The sequence below is a fragment of the Aristolochia californica genome, unplaced genomic scaffold (genome assembly GCF_029961685.1).
Source record: "Aristolochia californica isolate CCGP_79_NKW_82.1479 unplaced genomic scaffold, dmAriCali1.0.hap1 SCAF_1, whole genome shotgun sequence".
NCBI classification, from domain to species: Eukaryota; Viridiplantae; Streptophyta; class Magnoliopsida; order Piperales; family Aristolochiaceae; genus Aristolochia; species Aristolochia californica.
This window is the reverse complement of record NW_027181770.1, coordinates 60,222,252-60,228,335: the sequence shown is the minus strand read 5'-3', so window position 1 is coordinate 60,228,335 and position 6,084 is coordinate 60,222,252.

The following is a 6,084-nucleotide window of genomic DNA, read 5'->3' as shown; positions in this document are numbered from 1 at the left end:
AAATTAGGATATTTTTTTATTCAACATGTTTTTTCTTTGGGTTTTTTCTATTATCCTTCTGCCATTGTTATATTAGTGCTTCGTGATTTTTATTTTTGTCATAAATATTTTGTTCCATGGTACAAGATGATGTGTTATTAAGTCAAAGTGTTTTTCTTTGGATTTTGTGGAATTATCCTTCTTCCAATGTCATATTAGTTCTATGCAATTTTTTATTCACAACATAAATATTTTGTTCCATCATATAGCAAGCATTTATTATAAGTTGAAGAAGTTGAAAAGAATTCCATACATCTTAGATTGAAACCATGAAATGACCTACAACGTTGTCATCATCATCATCATCAACACTCCTTCTGTCATATTCATCATCATCATTATCATCATAATCATTACCACTATCATTATCATCGTAGTTTTTCATCAATTATGAGTTCCTCTTAATCCTTTGGTAACTCTAATGGTAATTTATCCTTCTTAAAATATCACTAATACTCTATAAACAATATTCTTAGCCTTTACCTATTATTTTTTTGTACCTCAATTAATTAGAAGAAGAACCACATAAATATGCCCGACTTACTTTCATATTATTTCTTTAGACTATTTCATATTTTCCTGTAATCCCTAACATTTTGGACATACTTGGGTGAAATATCATGTTTTATATTATACAATTCTTTCAAATCAAAATTTCAATTTAATTCAATTCCAAGTTTTGTCAAAAAAATTATCCCTATTTTCATATTTTTGGCAAATGATTTATGTTTTTAGACATATATATATCACACATATAATGGGAAATCTATGAGGAAGACACAATTATTTCATTCACTCATTTCTTTCCCTTTTTAGTAGATAGCAAGCTTACCCAAGTAATACACAAGAGTTGTTTCTCGCTGATAGTCACAATACCTCACAATTAATCACAAGATATATATATTTAGCAAGGATTAGCCAAGTATTATGGTAAGACCTGGTCCTTACGCCATCTTTGCATGGATTAATAGTCTCATTGCATTTATGTTTTGAATCATAGTAGGGTTCTCCATGGACTCTCTTCTACTGTAGAAAAACTGATCTTTTCCAATTTCCTAAGATTGGTTGATCTCTAAAACAAGAACAATGGATGAACTAGGTGCCCTTTTACAATGGTGTATATATATGATTACACTTCGGTAAGAAACACTTAGAATATTACTTCTTGGACTTCATATTTTCGACTTCTCTTCCTCCATGTTTTAGTCTTTTCTTGGTCTTAGTCTCCTTTCCGAAGTCTCTCCCTTCGTGGCTCAAGCTGCATAAATGTCTTCTGTTTAGGAGAGGACTATCATAAGTGAGTACATAGCATTGCTAAAAGGCATTGAAGAACAGGGAGTCAACCAAACCCCATTCTGAGGCAACTACTATTGTAACTCCAAAAAGTGATTCTGAGATATAATCACATTGAGTGTTAGTAGTGTTCTCTTGGGTCTAGTTGAAGAGAGGCATTTGGATGATCTATCTCTTCTTCAATCTCTCGCAGCAATGCTTTGAACTCATCTGTCGTAGTCCTTTTATAATCCAAAGATATTTGTGCAATTCCAGCCACACAAGCAGAAAATTTGAAAAGAAGACAAAGAATCGGTTAAAATGTCAATGGAGAGATACAAGGACAAAGAATAAGTATTTGAAGTGTAATTCTTATAGGTATGCAACCATTGGAGTTCTAGTCACATTCATGTATTGTCCTTGTTTTAGATGGCAGTCTGTCTTTGAAAAAGAAAGGATTAATTTTCCTAAGTCCTAAAATGTTCCTTTGAGGATCTATCAATGTTGACTCCTAACATAATGTCATAAGGGGATACTAATCCATGCAATCGTAACAAAAGAGCATTACTTAATTACCATATATTTGTTCAATATTTAGGTAATCTTTGTTAATTAATTTTTGTTTATGTTGTTATTTGTGAGGCATTGTGGCTGGCTATGTAAGAGGAGCTATTTTTTTGTATCACTTGGGTAAGCTTGTTTTTTAAAAGTGGGATGAAGAGAATTGGCTAACTTTATGCAACAAGTTTTAAGTGCTTAACACAGGTAGGGATCTCATAAACTTCAACCCAAACTGAGGCAAACCCAACGTAGACTATGAATGGTTCAAAATAGTAACAACTCTGTCCAATAGCTGGTCCACTTCAATATATTTGAACCAGATTCGACCATACTAAACTACCAATCTTTCTTTCTCAATATCCTTATTATAAACCTAAAAATTACACTCAAAAGTTCAAAAGAATAGTAAAACATGTTGCTTAAGTATTTATTTTTATCTCATTTGAATGGATGATCCCTCATAGACCAAATATATCACAAAAATGTATTCTAACGCAGGTAATTTTGCATGGTGGACAGGGCCTCAAATGAACCCCTTACAGCAGAAGGTGTTGGGTTTCAAGAGCATATCTGCTATGGTGGTGGTTGTCTATAGGATGGAAAATGTAAGATAGTATTATAATTGGTAGTATTCGTTGATGCAACCACAAGGATAATTCAATTAAACAATCGAAGTAATATCAGATGAAAGAAAAAAGTTATTTTTTGTACATTTTAGACAAATGAACATGCAATATAACCTGACAAAAAACATAAAAATATTTCATTTAGTAACTCTTCATAGGTTTCTTTTTATTATATTAGGTGAGGTATAGATGGAGAGCCTTTTCATGGCTCTACAAATACCAAGTTCTCGACTGGTCAATCTGCTGATGGTGGCTGACTCTGGTTGATCTAATCTGTTTTAAGCCCCGTTCAGTTTCTATAAACTTCATTATTTCTCTTCTTGAGTGGAACTTGTACCTACGTCCAGGACTATAGTCATACTGCAACAATGGAAAAAAAACTTCAGACTATCAACATGAACTAATAATGAATAAAGCAAACAATGATTCAATTCTACAGTCATGGTGGCGTACCAATGATATATAATTATTTTCTATACATTTTGGATTTCAAGGGTTGCAACCCCTATTTGTAATTCAAACACAATAGTTACCTTATCAACTCTTCCTCTTGTTGCTCCGGCTGAACGGATTCTATGTTCCATTTCCCATCCTGCCGACAGCCACAACGGTCTTGGTATCCAATTCATGGTCGTGTTCCCGAAAAGCCACTGGAGTAGCAGCCTCCAACCTGTCATGCTGGTCTCGGATTGGGTCAATCTCCTCTCTGCCAATATGTGTGGAACTTGCCGATTGATCATATGTGAATATTATCTCTGAATCAATGCTTGGAGCCCGAGGTTCAGCAAGTGGGTCTAACATGGTTTTTTTCAGAATCTTTTGGAGTGGCAGAAGCCGTAGTTATCTTAGAACCACATTCATGAATTGGAGTGGTATTATCCACAAACTGTTGGTTGACCTCTTCACCTTCATCTATAGCTCGGAGCAACGCAATAAATTCATCTGTGATGGTCCTTTGAGAATTAGAAGATGTTTCTGAAGCTCCAGCCTTGGGAGGAAGTCAGACTTTAAAAAGAAGGCAAAGAGAAGGCTACAACGGATAGCCCAATGAAGAGAAGAAGAAGAAGGATTAGTAGTATATTTCGAAGGAGATGACTGCAGCCATTAGAGTTTTACTAGGGTAATTATATAAGTGTGAAGAGTCACCTTGTTCATGCATGACCTGGTTTTAGATGGCGGTCAAGTCTATGAAATGGGAAGGGTTAATGTTTTTGGGGTGGAAGAGGGTCCATGGAGGATCTCATGTGATGCTTGACATATATGAAATGGGGCAAAAAGAGCTTTACCTTCCATATAAGCATAAGTCACTTAGCAAATCTTCTTTGTATCATTAATAATGAGATATTGTGATTATGAAAGAGGTACTTTCAAGTATTATTTTGGGTAAACTTGCTCTTTGAAAGTGGAAAGTGAACGGTAATTAGCTGTTAATTTGCTTGACATTCATATAAGAAGTTAAGCGTGGAAAAAAATTGTTGGGTTCACATCGTTCATCCTTACTTTGACCCATGACTCATTGATTCTTTCATTTATCTTCAGAAAAATCCTTATTATTTTTTAATATATTTAAAAATAGTTATAAATATTTAAAATGAAGATTTTATATATATATATATATATATATTTTTATCATTTTAAGAAAGGGTATATGGCTCATTTAATCTTTCCTCTATCTATTATAAAAACTCTAAAATAACGAATATTTAGTTTTAATTTTTAGAGATGGGCAGATAGGAAAATCGGCTTATGGGTCTGGTTCACATTACAATATTAATCAAAGTCTCCGACTTAAAAAACGGGATATAATTAATGATGGAAGAGTGACCATGGAGAAAATTTGATAAAATTGGGTCCCCCCTCTGAGAAGGAAATGAAGAGGGGGAATGGGGATCTCTCCCTTTTCATCCTCCTCCTGACTGAAGAAAGAGGTGGCAGCTGCCCTCCTCCTCCAGGCAGAGGGTGGAAGACACCGGTCTCCCTACTATAGACAAAGGAGGGAGGAAGGCGACTTTCCCTCATGTCTTTCTTTTCTTCTTTTAGTAGGCCTATTAACGTACTCTGAGAATGAAAGTGAAAGTTCTTTCACTAGTGAAAATTACCTAAAACCTGCTAGCGTGCATCGTAAATGGCGAATAAAAGTGAATTACCTAGGTAATTCACTTTCACTCATTCTTAAGAAAAATGGTTGAAAGTGAAATCACTCCTTAAGACTAGTGAATTCACTTTCACTCACACGCTTACTCGTTCTCTCACTTTTGTTTTGCCCATTTTACCCTCTCACTGTTGTATTTAAATATAATAAAATTAAGTATTTGTTAAAATATATTATTTTATACATTTAATTGTATTAAAGTCTTAATTTAAATATTTAATTATTTATTAATTTAAACAAGTTGAAATTTATCTTAGTTTATTAAAAAAATAGTTAAAAAAAGTTATCTTATAAAGATTAAATCTATCAGATACATTCTATATAATAAAATACCATATTTTTTATTTATATAAATTCATGATTTTAATATTATATTTGATTTATACTTTAACAACGAGAATTTAGATATTACAAAAGTAACAATTTGATTAAGTATTTGGATATTATGAAAGTAAGTGTTTGTTTGAACATTTTAATTTTATATATTTAAATAAATAAATATTTTTTAAAAATATTTATTAATTTTAAATAAGTTAAAATTATTTTAAAAAATATATATTAATTTTAAATAAGTTAAAAATTATTTTAATTTAGTCTAATAAAACTATATAAAATAAAATTTAAATCTATTAAAGTAATTTTATATAATAAAATACCATTTTTATTTATATAAATGATTTATTTTTAATATTATATTTAATGTCTATTTTAAAGTGTAAAAAATTAGGTATTGTAAAGTCACAATTTGATTAACATTTGGATATTATAAAAGTAAAGATTTCTTAATTATTTTATTTTATATATTTAATTAATTAAATAAACTTAATTATTTACTTATTTATTAATTTAAAACAAGTTAAAATATATTTTAGTTTAGTTAAATAAATCTATATATTAAATTAAAATCTATAAAAGTAATTTTGGATAATAAAATACCCTCTTTTTTACTTACATATATTTATGATTTTTAATATTATATATATTTTTTAAAGAGTGAGAATTTAGATATTAAAAAAGTAACAATTTTATTAAGCATTTGGATATTATAGAAGTGAAAATTGTTTAAGTATTTTTATATTTATATAATCAATTAAAAAAAGTTAAATAAAAAAATTAAAATTATTTATTAATTCAGACAAGTTGAAATCTATTTTAACTTATTAATAGAAAAAAAATAAAAAATATCTTATAAAGTTAAATCTTTCACTTTTACTAGGTAATTCACTTTCAAAATGCACTAACTCCCCCTTGCATATGGTTTCCACATACTAAAGATTAAGAACCTCTTTTGATCAAGTGACATTAATTATTGCATTATATTTTTTTGACATATTTTGTTACATTTCGCTAGGGTAGTGGTAGAATAAGAGATAAAGAGAAGGGTATTTTGGTAAATCCGGAGGAAGGGTTTCAAAATGAAAATCGGGAAGGGGG